At 36.7% G+C, this 15,117-nt stretch overlaps 1 protein-coding gene across 5 annotated transcripts in view; it reads right to left on the reverse strand.

Annotated features, from left to right (window-relative positions):
• The window catches only part of Pcbd2 (pterin-4 alpha-carbinolamine dehydratase 2), a 62,173-nt gene that overhangs the window by 18,092 nt on the left and 28,964 nt on the right, over nt 1-15,117 (reverse strand). The window contains exon 5 of one of the 5 annotated variants that reach the window (XR_015444748.1): nt 13,966-14,050. The exons of the other annotated variants lie outside the window; for them this stretch is intronic. The gene's annotated coding sequence lies outside the window, so the exon portion shown is untranslated. The remainder of the gene's footprint in view (nt 1-13,965; nt 14,051-15,117) is intronic. 5 annotated transcript variants of the gene reach the window in all.

A 15,117-nucleotide genomic window follows, 5' to 3' on the forward strand; every position in this document is an offset into this window, starting at 1 on the left:
TACAGCATCAAAATTAATGAGACAGAAACTACAGGAAATATACAACAAACAGAAACATAATTGAAGACTCTAATTCATACCTCCTAATCAACGACAGATTAAACAAACAAAAATAAGGACATAGACTAATTACCTATTTTAAAATAGATCTAATAAATATATTTTTAAACTCTAAAGACTGAAAATATAGCTCTGAAAGCACTCAACATTTACAGAAATTTAACATACATTACCAACAAAGAAAATCTCAACCAATTTCAAAAAGTAGAAATAGCATTGACAATATTCTCTGATAAAATTAAAAAGAAAACTTAGACATAAAAGCATCAAAAAGGACTGCCTGGAATTTTTTTAAAATCTTTCCTTTTGGTCGGGGATTTAGCTCAGTGGTTCCGCCGCCTGCTTTGCAAGCGTAAGGTCCCAAGTTCGATCCCCAGTACCAAAAAAACAAACAAAAAAAATCTTTCCTTAAAATCTTTTGGATCAGCTGGGCATGGTGGCTCATGCCTACAACCCTAGTATTCAAGAGGCTGAAGCTGAAGGATCACTATGAGTTCGAGGCCAGCCTGGGCTACATAGTGAGTTCAAGGCCAGCCTGAACTACACAGCGAGACCCAGTCTCAAAAAACAAAACAAAATAAAAACCTTTCAGGTCAAAAAAGAAATAAAAACTAAACTTGAACAGAAGCAAGCATTACATCTGGAATACATCTAAAGCAATAATGAAAGTAAACACGAAATACTTTTTAAAAACTACAAGAATAAAAATAAGTAAATGAAGCATCCAACTTAAGAAGGTAAATAAAAAACTATACCCAGGAAAAAGAGCAGGAATGAATACAAAGAGAACAACAGGTATGAATTAAGAGAGAGAAAATGAACAAACAAATGCAAAAGCTGGTTATCTGAAAATACATAAGTAATTGACAACTGGTTATTTCAACTAAAAACAAGCAACCTAGAAGATAGGGACAGAAAGCCCAGATAAAGTGAGAAACGCGAATGGGAACTACAGATAAAGGGAAAATTTAAAACATAAAAATATTAATTTTTAAAGACATAAGCTTTATACAAACAAATTTTGTAACAAGTTAAAATCATTTTCGGAGAAATAAAAATTCTCAAAACTGGGGACCCCTAGAAGAGACAAAATGTAAACAATTAAATAACAGTAAGAAAAATGTGTCTAAGAGTGACATTAAAAAAAAAGAACAGGTACATCAAGTAAAGGTACAAGATCCCAATGATGAATGTAACTGTATTTTACACCTAAAATGTACCAATAAAAAAAGAACATTCGATCCCCGGTACCAAAAAAAAAAAAAAAAATGGGGCAGGAATATTTTGGGTTGGGGATTTAGCTCAGTGGTTTCACCACCTGCTGCGCAAGCACAAGGACCCGAGTTCGACCCCCGGTACCAAAAATAAAAAACAAAAACAAAAAAACAAAAAAGAACAGAACCAGATCATTTCACAGATCTAAATTCTACGAATCCAAAGGAATTCTAACAAATTTTTAAGGAATAGTTAGTTCAAATACTAATTAAATTATTCCAGACCATAATATCAGAAAAAAAACAATTTCAAATTATTTTTACAGTCTATCATAGCACTGTCTCCATGATCGCACAAAGATAGCATACATAACGAAACTGTGAAGACCAAAACCATATTAACTGAAAGCAGACACAGTGGTTCAGGCAAGAGAATCGAAAGTTTAAGTCCCACCTGAGAAACTTAGTGAGAACCTGTCTCTCAATTTTAAAAATTAAAAAGGGCTGGGAATGTAGTTCAGTGGTAGACCATCCCTGGATTCATCCTCCTGTACATCCTCCTGTTTCCTCTATAAAACCTAGCAACCTAATGAAAGAATAAAATACCATAACCAAGTAAGATTTATCCTAAGAATTCAAGGATAATTCAATACATTATTAGGGAATATATTAATATAACTTATATTAATAAATCAAGAAAGTAAAACAATTCACACATGATTTCTATAAATTCTAAAAAGACATTTGATAAATATAATATCTATCATTTGTTAAAACTCTTAGAGCCAAGTGCAGTAGCATATAATTGTAGTTCTAGTTACTTGGGATCCGAGGCAGGAGGACTGCTTGGGCCCAAGAATTCATGGCCAATCTGAGCAACACAGCAAGATGATCTAAAACAAAACAAAACAATACAAAACAAAAAGCAAAACAACAACAATAAAAAACACTCCTAAAAAGACAGGAATAGATGATCCTTCCTTAATAGTGAAACATTACAAGAATCATTAAAGCCGAAAATAAGACTTTAAAAAGTCAATAGCAATCCAGCACCTGCCTCGCAAGTGCAAGGTCCCAAGTTCGATCCCTGGTACCAAAAAAATAAGAAAAAGTCAATAGCATCCCTATATAAACAACAAATAATTAGAAAATATATTGGGAGAAAAATTCCATTTAAAATGATACTTGGGCCAGGGATTTAGCTCAGTGGTTCCGCCGCCTGCCTCTCAAGCGCAAGGACCTGAGTCCGATCCCTGGTATCAAAATAAATAAATAAATAAATAAAATAATATAATATAATGATACTAAATATGACGAAGGAAACTTAAACAGTATAAATTCTGCATGTAAAAAACTTTAAACCACTAAGAAAAAGTAGGTATCTTACTATATTAAAAAGGTTTCTCTGTACTGAAAGAAAAACCAACCATAGGGCCAGGGATTTAGCTCAGTGGTTTTGCCGTCTGCTGCACAAGCGCAAGGGCCAGAGTTTGATCCCCGGTACCAAAAAAAAAAAAAAAAAAAAAAACAACCATAAGGGCTGGGGATTTAGCTCAATGGTTCCGTCACCTGCTGCACAAGCACAAGGACCTGAAGGAGGGCTGGGGATTTAACTAAGTGGTTCCGCCGCCTGCCCCACAAGGACCTGAGTTTGATCCCCCTGTAACAAAAAGCAAACAAACAAAACAAAACAACCAGAAATCAAAAGATAAACTGCATTTGCAGTGTATAACTCCTTAGCATAAAAGAGCTCCTACATATTAATGAGACAAACCACCCAATTTTTCTAAATATGCACAGAATATAGATAACAAGAAATTCAAATGGTTCCAAAACATAAAAACTGCTCCAACCTCATTCATAGGAGAAATATAAATTAAAACTAAGTTAATCCTAAAAAAACCCCAAAAGACTAAGTTAATCCTATTAGTGTGGCAAAGTTAAAAAAAAGTTTGATAATACTCTGTTGAAGATAGAAAAGACATTCTCAAACACCATTGGTGAATAAAAATTGATATATCATCATAGAAATCAATTCAACAATATCTATCCAAATTAAAAATGTGTAAGACCTTAGAAAAAAATGTCCAGGCCTTTAGATCAAACAATTCCACTTCTAGAAATTTATCCTGCAGATACACTCACACAAATTTTAAAAATGGTTATTACAGCATTGCTTGTAACAGCTATAGATTTGAAACAGTCAAAAATATCCAACAATAGGGAACTGATTAAGCAGATTATGGAACATTTATACATTGGAATACTATGCAGCCAATAAGCAGAATGAAGAAACTATCCTCTCACATGGAAGGATCCTTAAGATCTACTACCAAATGGGAAAAAAAGATGCAGAAAAATAGTCTGAATTGCATACAAAAGGAAAGAAAAATTATTTGCTTATATATGCATTAGCTACAGTGGTGGTGAACCTATGGCAGGTATGCCGCAGCTGGCTGTTTGTTATCATTGAAAACTAAAAGGTACATCATCACTGTAATTAGTATCTTTCAAACAATATACAGAAACGATGGGGTAACATGAATGATGGCGGGAGGAGAGAGTGGCAACTGGGTGACTGAGCATCAGGAACAGGAACAGACTTACTATGTTCTTTGGTACCTTTTGAATCTGTACCATGTATATACTTAATCTATTTTTTAAAATTACTTTGAGAAAAAAATGAACAAGTCATGCAAATGAAGTCATCACTGTAAAGGGAGCCAGGACCCTGCAATGTATATAATATGGTTCACATTAAAATATTTTGGCTCATGTTAACTTCTTAACATATGCCTACCTGTTTAGGTGGGTTTTTAGTGCCAATTTACAGCATAGTTTGTCTATGAGCCATGTTCTGTTGAGCCACGGCCATTTCAAACAAACATATGGCCAACAAATAACATATAATGGCTGATAATAGTTTCAGTCTTTCCTCTATTGCAAATTACAAACATTTTATGAACAAGTCAATGAATGCATGATGAAGTATGACTTTTTAAGTCACTCTGCCATTTTAAGGAATGTAAGCATTACAATCACAGCAAATTGGGCCAATGAAGTTTGTCATTTGGAAATCTCCAAACCATCAGCAATTAAAGATTTTTCCATAAACCCTAAATCAAGTACTCTTTGGGAACTTTAATTTTGCTTAAAGTTTCTTTTGTTTCATTTTATTCCATGGACCTATGAAAGACTATCAGATGAACAAAACCAAAACAAAACTCCTGTGAAATGTTTAACAGCACCCCAAATTTAAAATGCAATGCAGTCCAAATAACATGTAAGATTTATTAAAGTTCTAAGACTTAACTTCTAGCACATATTTACAATACAAATCTTTCATTACTCAGAGCAATTCTCTTTGATATATGTTCTTTAAATCAGCTGCCTTTTATATTTTGATTATAGACTTTTAATTACGTACTAAAAAAGAACATATCTCCCACTAAGAAAATGAGCACCAGCTACTCCAAAGTAATTTCCCCAGTACAATCTCCATTAAGCCTCTAAATACTTCCTTTACTAATTCAATGAATTAGAACTCTATTGTTTATAAATCACCTTTATGTTTGTAGGCCTATAACCCTTCTTTTATAAAACACAATTGCTATGGAAGGAAATGATATTTATGTCTGATTAGAAATGAAAACACTATTACACAAATCAGTTTGGGCATTTCTTCACGTCTTGAAACATGATCGGCAATTTGTTCTAATTGGTGATCAAGGAAACTATCTTGTGATCAATTAAAGTAATTACCAGATTCCGGCAACACGACCTACCTTAATTTCAGCTAGAGTCTGCACTTCTTCAACTTTAATTAAAAATAATGAAAATTATTAAGCAAAAGGCAAGGCAAGATCATTGCCAAGCACGCACATGTCATAGAACAGGACCCTCCCTTGGTGTTGGTAACTTATCAATCACATAAACATTGCTTGGTGTACTGAAAGGTGTTCTTTGTCCCAAAACATGATTACATGTCTCACCATGCCTTTCACATGAAAAACCCTGTTCACTGTTCTAGCCACTACAAAGGAAACAGATCTTAATTTGCAGGAAAAGCCCCAACAAAAGATGTATTTCAACCATGGTTTTTTTTTGGGGGGGGGGATCTGACCATACCATATTTTAAGTGCAGTAGTCAACTGCAGAAACTTTAGGATCAGAGACCTGGGTTCAATCCTAGTTCTACTATCATTAGCTATGTGACCTCAGAAAAATTACTTCACCTTTGAAAGGAACTTCAGTTTCCTCACATGTAAAACAATATATATACTTTATAGTATGCCTAGTACTCAGATGTAACTCAAGTAATATACTTTACAGTATGCCTAGTACTCTGTTAAGCACATAGTAGTACTTATTACCATTCTAGTACCTAGGCCTGGAAAGGAAGAATTTCTTTCAAAATCTAGCAGAAGACCAACTGAAAGACAAACAAATTCACTTTTGCATGGCTGAGAAAACCAGAAATATTTCTGGAAATATTTCTTGAAGTGGGTAGTAGCACCAGGACAATTTCCTCATGGAATGGCAGCCTAAGTATGAGGTTTTTTTTGGTTTTTTTTGTACCAGGGATCGAACTCAGGTCCTTGCACTTGCATAGCAGGTGGCGAAACCACTGAGCTAAATCCCCAGCCCTGAGGATGAGATTCTTAGTTGAGCAGGTGACCATGTCTGCCCAAGGGCTAAACTTTGCTTGAGGACTATTCCCTGGGCAGTCCATAGTGTGTGTCTGCGGGTAGACACAACCCACCAATCCCACGCCACCAAGCTACCTGCCCTCTACTTGATTCACTACAGAGCTCAATGTTTCTAGTTACTCAAGCCAAGAATGTACAACTCTGAAAGAGCAGCCTGCTCTTCCATGCCTCAAGCTCAATTAGCCCACTCACAGCTAGTGGTAAAAAGTACACCATCATGAGATAGCATACTTACTTCTAAACATTTCCTTTAAATGCTAGGTTCACGGTCCACAACATTTTAGAGATTTTTTTTAAGTTCTTAAGCCATCACTTTTGGTTGTTGGTTTAATATCCTAACAACCTAGTTAGAAAAATAAAGTAGCTTTCTAGCTAATAACATAATACCATCTTCAATGTACACCATTAAATGAAAAGGTAAGGTAGCAATACAGTTTTCATTTGCAGGGTTAGAACTTGTCATTATGTTAGTAAATTCCTCCTGAAATCTCAGCCTAGAAAAGCTCCCCTTTGACAGAAAACTACTAATATAAATCCACTTTTCTCTAGGTGGCGGGTTTAACCAACATAAACACCTCTACACACATTTACCTATAGGCCTTTAATTTGTTCCATTTTTAGTGAAAATTCTCTAACTATATAGATTTCACACAGCTGATGTGTGGCAAAGAAATTTCAACCAAGATTATCTTTTCCTGAAAAGACACTATTCATTTCTGAATTCCCTACACATAACCTTAAACCTGTACCTTCTCCTCAGCTACTACTGGGCAGACCAACTGCCCACTCTGATTATCTGCTTCTTGAATTTCTCATAATCCTTCAATTTTACCTTCTTCTAATCAGCACATTTCATCAGTTATCTGTCCACTCTCTCTCCCTAAAACAGACCAAAACACTAGTTTCAAAACCACTCCAAGAGGAATTCACTAGAGAAGCCACTTATCGTAGTTGCCTAACAAAATAACTTCTGATGCTTCACTGGTCACTGGGACTGCTCATTATCACCTATCGGCTGCCTCAGAAAAGTCCTGTTGGAGGCTTTCATCCCTAATATGTTGATAATCCAATCCCTTAGCTTTCAGTGTCTTATGAGGTGAAAGGTATTGCAAAGACCACCAAAGGTTTTGTTTTCTTTCAGCAATCTCTTTAAGAATTGGAATTTAAGCCCCTTAGCATTTTCATCATCATAAAATTTCAACCTTGTATAGAAAAATATCCTTATCCTTCAATTCCATGCATCTAAACAAGATGCAGAGTATCTGCCAAATGCATTTTTTAAAACTGAATAATATGCAAAATGGCAGTCCGCTCCCTAGCTTTTTTTCTTCATAACCAACTGGCTCCTTTTCAAGACACACAACTCCTACTACTAACACTATATAATTCCAGTTTATATATGACATGAAACTATCTTGCCCCATCATCATACTAAAAAGAAACTCTATGCAACTACTTTCTTTAAAGAGAGAACGAAAGGCCAAAAAGGCTTCTGCTCATATTGGAACATGTTAAACTCAAAGTTCAAGATCCTTTAACAATAACCAAGAGGATGGAGGAAGAGAATAAGGTGGACAGAGAGAATGCCTAGTCCCCTGGCATCTGCAGGGAAGGGGAAGGGCCTTCAAAAAATATTTTAAAGAAGAAAAGTAACACCTAATCTGGCTTAATGGTACAGCAAATACATTTTCTACAAACAGTACACATTTTATAAAATAGAATATCATTCTATTTCCCATCACAAAATCTCTGATGGTAGAAAGAAGTCTGTAAAACATCAATGAATCTATATCCTTTTACTTATTTTTAAACTAGGAACCCGTTCCCTTTTAAGAGTTTTTAAGTACAGTTTTCACAATATTTGCCACTATTTTCTGTAACAAAAATACATCACCTAAATATTGTAGTTCCACTGGACATCATGATAACTTCACAGAGAACCTCTAGTGACAGACGGCAGCAATGCATCACTAGACAAAACTGCCAGACTCACTGTTCAGAAAACCATACCAAGCAGTAAGCAACCCAGAAAAGAGACCATCTCACAGACTGTGTTTGTTTCAAAGTGCACACACAGGTTGTAAACTTTGAAAAGGTCCCTAAACCCATTTTCAGACATTGAGCTGAAGCAAATCACAAATAAATTCAGAATTTATCATAACCTGTTATGATGAGGCTTAAAGAGAGTTAAATTCTTGCCCTTATAGATTGGAAGGAGGGAATTTTTGTTTTTGTGTTTTAATACTATTACTAAACAATTAAAGAAAAATCTCTGGGCTTAAGGCCATATAAAGAGTAAAGTAAGCTTAGCACTGACTGTTTTTGGTACCCAAAGACCCACAATCTGGTGGATGGGATCATCATATCCTGTAAAATTCTAATCCCAGCTATGTCTCATTTTATGGCAATGAGCAAATCCTAGATCTCTCTTACCTCTACTAGTCTCAGCAAAGGTGAGACTGGATTACTTCGTAATGTCACTGTGGGGTATGAGGAGGTCTCAAAAAATACAAAGTGCTGTGCAAAGAAAACATGCTGGGATGGGAACTGAAAAGGAATCAATATGCGTGAATCACACACAAAAAAACTGGGCAATTTTTTAATCTAGAAAATTTATTCTGTGTGGCCAAATAAACTGAGCTGTACTCTGAATAAAAATGAAAAAAGTCTCTGTCAAAAATTCACAGATAATGTTAGTAGCGCAGAAAACAGCAGAGGAAACATTTAAAAGAATGCTTGACTTAATTTTTTCAATATTGCTATATAAATAACCTGAACTTTAGCTATTAACCTAGCAGTTTTTTGTTTTGTTTTATAATTCACAATATCCTGAAAGAAAAAAAATTGTTTGTTTTCCTGAATATACATAAGAATATTTTCTCTTCCTCAGAGCAGGCTCCCAGGTAGTCCCACCACAGAACAGCCGACTTTCTTATGCAGGGGAGGCTGGCTGGCAGTCAGCACACAGCACAGCTCCAGCTCTGCACCAAGACTGCAAAGCTCCTTTACAAGCCCAACACAGGGAAGGATGGTGTGCAACCAGCTCTGAAACAATGGGGCAAAAAACACATGATGAAGTTAAGAGTGCTCTGCCATTTGATGCAGTTGCTATAGAGAAATTCTTTCCTTTTGTTTTTAAAAGTTTATTCTTACCTTATGCAAATCATACTTTATATAGTAAGCAATAATATTTCAGAAATATTCAAGTCAAATTAAAGGCTTCAATAGCCTTGCCAAAAGCACTGTGATTTTCCTATAAAAAATTATTCCAATTTGTAGATCTTACATAGGATGAAACATACTGTAACAATCTTCATAATTTATGTCCTGTTGGGACACAATGATTTAAAGTAACATAATACAGAGCTGCATCACAGCTAATCTAAACCACCTGACCAGATAAACACCAGCTTCCCTTCTCTCTTCGGCAAGGGCATTTCTGTTTATTGTCATATCATTTCCTCATTCTAGGAACATGCAGAATAAATGCAGCCAACCTGCATTTCAGTGGGAGACTGAGCCAGCCTTTCCTATGTCAGGGGGTTTGTACAGGTATCAGTACAATGTCAAGGGCTTACAAGACAGAAAACAATCCAAGAATTCCACTCTCAAAATCATTTACAGTGAAGCAAATATAAATTAATCCAATACACTCTGGACCAGGTGTGGTTTTATAAACCAGTATTTTGGTTGGTTTTTGTTTTGTAATGTCATTGAAAAGGTAATTCTTTAAAACAAATTATAAGGCTTATTATGAGCCAAAGTTTTATAAATGCTTCAATCATACCTCTTGCCATGCTCACAGGGACTTGTGATTTGATTAACCAGACTCAGACACCCAAATTAACCCATGTCTTTTAGTGTAAGGAAGTTCAGTGGGAGAAAGAGACAAAGAGTTCAATATGGCGCTGGTCATGTTCATTTATAGTGTACAACTGCAAAGGCAGATTTCAAACTGAGGTTTCTCTGAGGTCTGAATCCCTTCACCCTCCTCACATATGCAAAACCTTACTAGGCACAGTTAGGAAATTTTGAGGGAAGGGTTTAAAGTTTCAATCGTGAAAGAAAAAGTGCAGGAACACATGTGCATTCGGCAGATAACAATTCACTGAAAATATTTTAAATCAAAACAAAACGCCTGTCTGACCAAATTTTTATAAACTTGGTTGGGGAAGAGGAAAACAAACAATTGTTTAAGGGTGGTTTCAAATATTGCTTTCTGCTGTTACTGAGAATTTTCAAAGCTTTTCATGCTCCATTGGAAACGGCTCTGCTTCACAAACTGTTCTGGTCGGTCCTGCCAAAGAAATGGTCTGATACACTTTATTACAAGTTTATCAATTTGCTTACCCAGGCAAATATACACAATTATCTTTGCCCAAAAGACCAGTGTAAAAATAGGACTCCTCCACAGAATGCAGTGAGATTACTAGAACACAAATGGATGAGACAGGACAAGCGGGTGCCAGGCATTTGCTCTCCAACCCCAGCTCCACTGTGGTTCATACTGAAACACTTTAACTCAATTCTACCAGGCCCCAAGTGCACAGAATCTTGACAACCCAGCCATCTTTCAGTCTCTCATAGACATCTGTACAGGAATAAAAACAGCAAGTAGTAACACTTCTGTCATAACCTAAAGCTTTTTGACTTAGAAAATTAAAGGGAAAATATAATTTTGGAGCATATTTTTCAGGCAACAGACATTCAATAACTTGGGCCTGAGCTTGAGATCGTGCATATTTATAAAAAAATTTAAGGAAACAGCTGGGCGTGGTAGCACACACCTATAATCCTCGCACTTGGGAGGCTAAGGCAGGAGGATCCCCACAAATTCAAGGCCAGCCTGGGCTACATAATGAGTTCAAGACTGGCCATAGGGCCGGGGATTTAGCTTAATGGCACTGCGCCTACCTCACAAGCACAAGGTCCCTGAGTTCAATCCCTGGTACCACAAAAAAAAAAAAAAAAAGACTGGCCTGAACTACATGGTGAGATCCTATCTCAAAAAACAAAACAAAACAACCAAACAAACAAACAAAATTACGGTAACAGATTAAAAATCTGTAGTATTGGTGACATTCTAAATCAGTGCTATCAACAGTGTATTTTTGTTAAAAGTGGGTCTTTTTTGCTCTGAAGTACTCATAACATAGACTCAAGCCCAACTTGCTAATTGATTCTATGATCTTTACACCTTATGTACAACTTCCCAGGTGTTCAGAACCACTTCAGAATCAGCTCACATCGTTCTGAAATGACAAAGAGTTTGGGTCATCATGGGTTAATCTGGCATCATACATAGCTAGAGGTTCTTTGATGACACAGAGCCTACCCCTGGACTACAATGTGATTGTCACCAAGCCCCAATCTCCTCAAAATTCTGAACCTTCATTTTTATTAATCTTTATACTAGAGAGTTATTCCAGCAATTCTATTTCTAGATGTGTGCCCTATGGAAACTTTCATACTTGTTCATAAGGAGACACAAGGATACCTGTTATAGCACTGACAGTAATAACAAACACTGGAAGTATCCAAATGTTCCTCAGTGGGAGAATGGATAAATTATAGTTACTTTAAATACCTGATTTGCAGAAATATAAAACATTTTAAAAACACATATGTCATGGGCCGGGGATTTAGCTCAGTGGTTCTGCCGCTTGCCTCGCAAGCGCAAGGTCCCGAGTTCAATCCCCCGTACCCAAAAAAAAACCACATGTCATATCAGGACCAGTGCAATATAATGAAAAAAGTATCAGGCCTGGAATCTGAAACCTGGGCTCTAGACCCAGCCCTGAGCAAGCTACATGGCATAGCTGGGTTGGGTTTCCCATTTAGGTAAAAGGAGATGATGTGTACCAGTTACATGCCACAGCAACCTCACATACACAGTAATGTTCAGTTAAAAAAAGAAACAAACTAGGTAATATTATCATCTAGTATACACAAAAAATAGTGTCTCTGATTACTTTCTATTTCAATATTAACAATAAACTGCTTTTTTTATTTTCATCATTTACATAGGAACACCAGAGTAGACTCTTCTGAACAAGATGCTCTTCTGAGCATAACTGATTATTTCTTACTGACTACAGATCTTAGTGTATCTCATGGCCATTACTCTGGCCACTGATTTTCAGTGTTCAGTTCTGAGGACAAAAAAGAGGGGAGAAAAACAGTGACTATTTATTTTTAAAACTACTCCAAACCAAACCCTCCATACAACCCTGTGAATAGGTTTATCATTCCTACTTCACAGAGGAGAGAACAGAGGCTCCAAGAGGTTAAACCACTTGCCCAGAGTCACACACAGGGTAAAAAGTGAGGCTGGGATTCAAATTCAAGCACACCCAATTCCAAAGCCTCTGTGTATGTGTATCTGTGTTTTAGGTACAAATCACTAATATCTGATCATACTTTTTCAATTTTTTCTTATATCTAAAAGTGAATTACAATAAGTTTCACATAATTTTTGCTTTAAAATTTTAATTACAGGAGAAACATAAAGCATTATGGAAGGCTTAGAAAAAGGAAAAGAGCTATTATATATCTTTTTTCTATGCTTTCTTCCCCACAATTGTTATAACATTCATTTGTGTATCCTAAACCAAACCATTGTATAACAAAACAGCCTACTCATTTTCCATGGCGTTTCATGGTTTTACTTACTTTTAGAAGCTGCACAATCTCACACAAAGTGGCTAACTCTCTTTTAGAAACTGTATCATGTAAATGATTCAATCAAGTAGAATAGAAACATGTATACCAAATACATCTTTTAAAGTCAGGCCTTCTGAACATAAAGATTCTTTGAACTCTCCATCAGTATACATTGCAGAGTTTCAGGATCAAACTTTTTTTTGGTACTGGGGATCAAACTCGGGACCTTGTGCTTGCAAGGCAGGCGGCAGAACCACTGAGCTAAATCCCCGGCCCAGGATCAAACTTTTAAGTGTAATTGCACAATCAGGGGTTTATGGAATAAATGAGAAGCCTTTTTACATCCTTTTTTTCAATGCCCGGTGAAAACATTAGATAATATGATAGTCTTCTTTAGCAAAGCATCTATTAAACAATCAATTATTTGAATTATTAATAGTCTACTGTACCAAAACAATAAGAATTAAACCTCTTGGAAAAATAATCTACCCACCAAAATTGAACCAGCAGTGACACTACCAGTATACCCTCCAACATCCAGGCAATATTCTGTGGTTAAAATCCCTGGACTAGACTTGTTAGAGGACCAAGTTCATGGACTCAAAATACCTCCAGCCACTCATGTGACTGCGAACATGCCACCCAATCTCCACACTTGCTCCTCCTGTCTTTGTCAGCAATAAAGCCACTCACAGAGAATGTGAGAAGGCCAAGGAGTTATACTGCAAAACAGCTTTATGTATTTCTGTCCTTAGTGCTCAAAGGACATAGTACTGCTCTGAAATGACTCATCTCTTACATTTTCAAATTGTGATCTCTGGAGAATTTCATAATGAGGCCAAAGTCTCTGTTACCGTCTTTGTCTGCCTAATCTTACCACCATTCCTACCTTGGGGTGCTGAGATGCATTCTTTCTTAAAACACTGGGAACTATGGCAAGTCATAAAAATAGGTTTTTAATAAAAGAAAAAAATACCCTGCACTGTGACTACGAGGAGTAGGCATAAGGTCAGAAATAAATTGAGGTGGTTCTGAAAAAATGTACAATCCAGAACCATGGCTCAGGAGAGCAGCAGGGTTGGAGCTGGCAGTGGGTGCTGTAGTTACCTGGCTGAAATTACCAAGGGTGAGAAAAGAATGCCTGACAATTTTTAGAATTTGAATTTTTTTTTCACAAAACTGGCATTCTGCTTTAACTTTAAATCTCTCTGGGCCTGTGCAGAATGCAATGGAAAAGTTCCCAAGTAATCCTGAGATTAAAGGAATCCCACAGACTGAGAAGGGAGAATATTACGATGGGACAGGCTGAGCTCTCTTACCTTGGATAGTTACTTCTCCCTCTCAGCCTCTGCTTCCTCTTCATATGAAGAAGGGGTAGACCAGTGACCAGTGGGGTTTCTTCCACTGTGTGACCAACATAAGGAGAAAAGTGCTATATTCCATGGTGATTTACGAAAAAGATTCTTCTTATAGTAAATGTAGGGTGTCCCTAAGCCAGCAATCATACTGTTTAAGAAGTGAGGGTTTGTTTTTCAGGATAGTTGGGAGAGAATCTGGAGTTCTGTCTGGCATAAAGGACCTATTTAGGACCTCAGAAGTATTTTCACAAACCAGTAAAATTTTAAGGTGGTCCAGTGTCCAACTCATCTTCTAGTTTCTTATGCTATGAGAAAGAACCCAAGTCACAGATGTCTGTCTCTGTCTTTCCAGTCTCCTTTGTATATTTCATGAGAAGCTGCTGCTCACTGTACACAGAAGGCTGTGCCTTCTTTAGATGCATTTAAGGTTTAGGCCTGAAGACTTTGTCTATACATGCTGAGAACTGCAGAAGATGGTAGTTTTCTCTGCTGTTTTGCAGAGACTGTGGCCCTCTGCACTATTCTTTCTTCTGGCTGCCTCAAATTTCCCTAAAAACACCCTCCAAAGATGTTGAAGGTTCTTGTTATGAACCAGAAGATGCCCCATACACATTAACATGGGTTTAACATTGAGTTAACTTTTGAAAATTCCAGAAGCTCAAATCAACAAAACCTGAAACTAAGAAAATGGCTACATTAACTTTTTTTTTTTTTTTTTTTTTGGTACTGGAGATGGAACTTGGGTCCTTGCGCTTGCGCAGCAGGCGGCGAAACCACTGAGCTAAATCCCCGGCCCTACATTAACTTTTAATAAAAAGTTACAAATTCTAAGCCGAGTGTGGTGTCACAAACCTACAATCCCAGCACTCCAAGAGGCTGAAGCAGTAGAATCGTAAATTCCAGCCTAATTTGGACAAGTTAGCAAAACTCCGTCTCAAAAACAAGGAGGGCCAGGGATGTAGCTCAGTGTAAAGGTCCTGGGTTCAATCCCCAGGACCACAAGAAGAAAAAGTTACAAATTCTGCCTGGCAATACTAAAAGATGCCAGGCACTTCATACTTAAGGTTGCAGGGTACAGTTTCCTCACAAAATTTAATACTCTATTATTTTCTT

This window comes from Heterocephalus glaber, unplaced genomic scaffold (genome assembly GCF_053883595.1).
Source record: "Heterocephalus glaber isolate CG9 unplaced genomic scaffold, H.glaber_assembly_v1.0 deba00001606, whole genome shotgun sequence".
NCBI lineage: Eukaryota > Metazoa > Chordata > Mammalia > Rodentia > Bathyergidae > Heterocephalus > Heterocephalus glaber.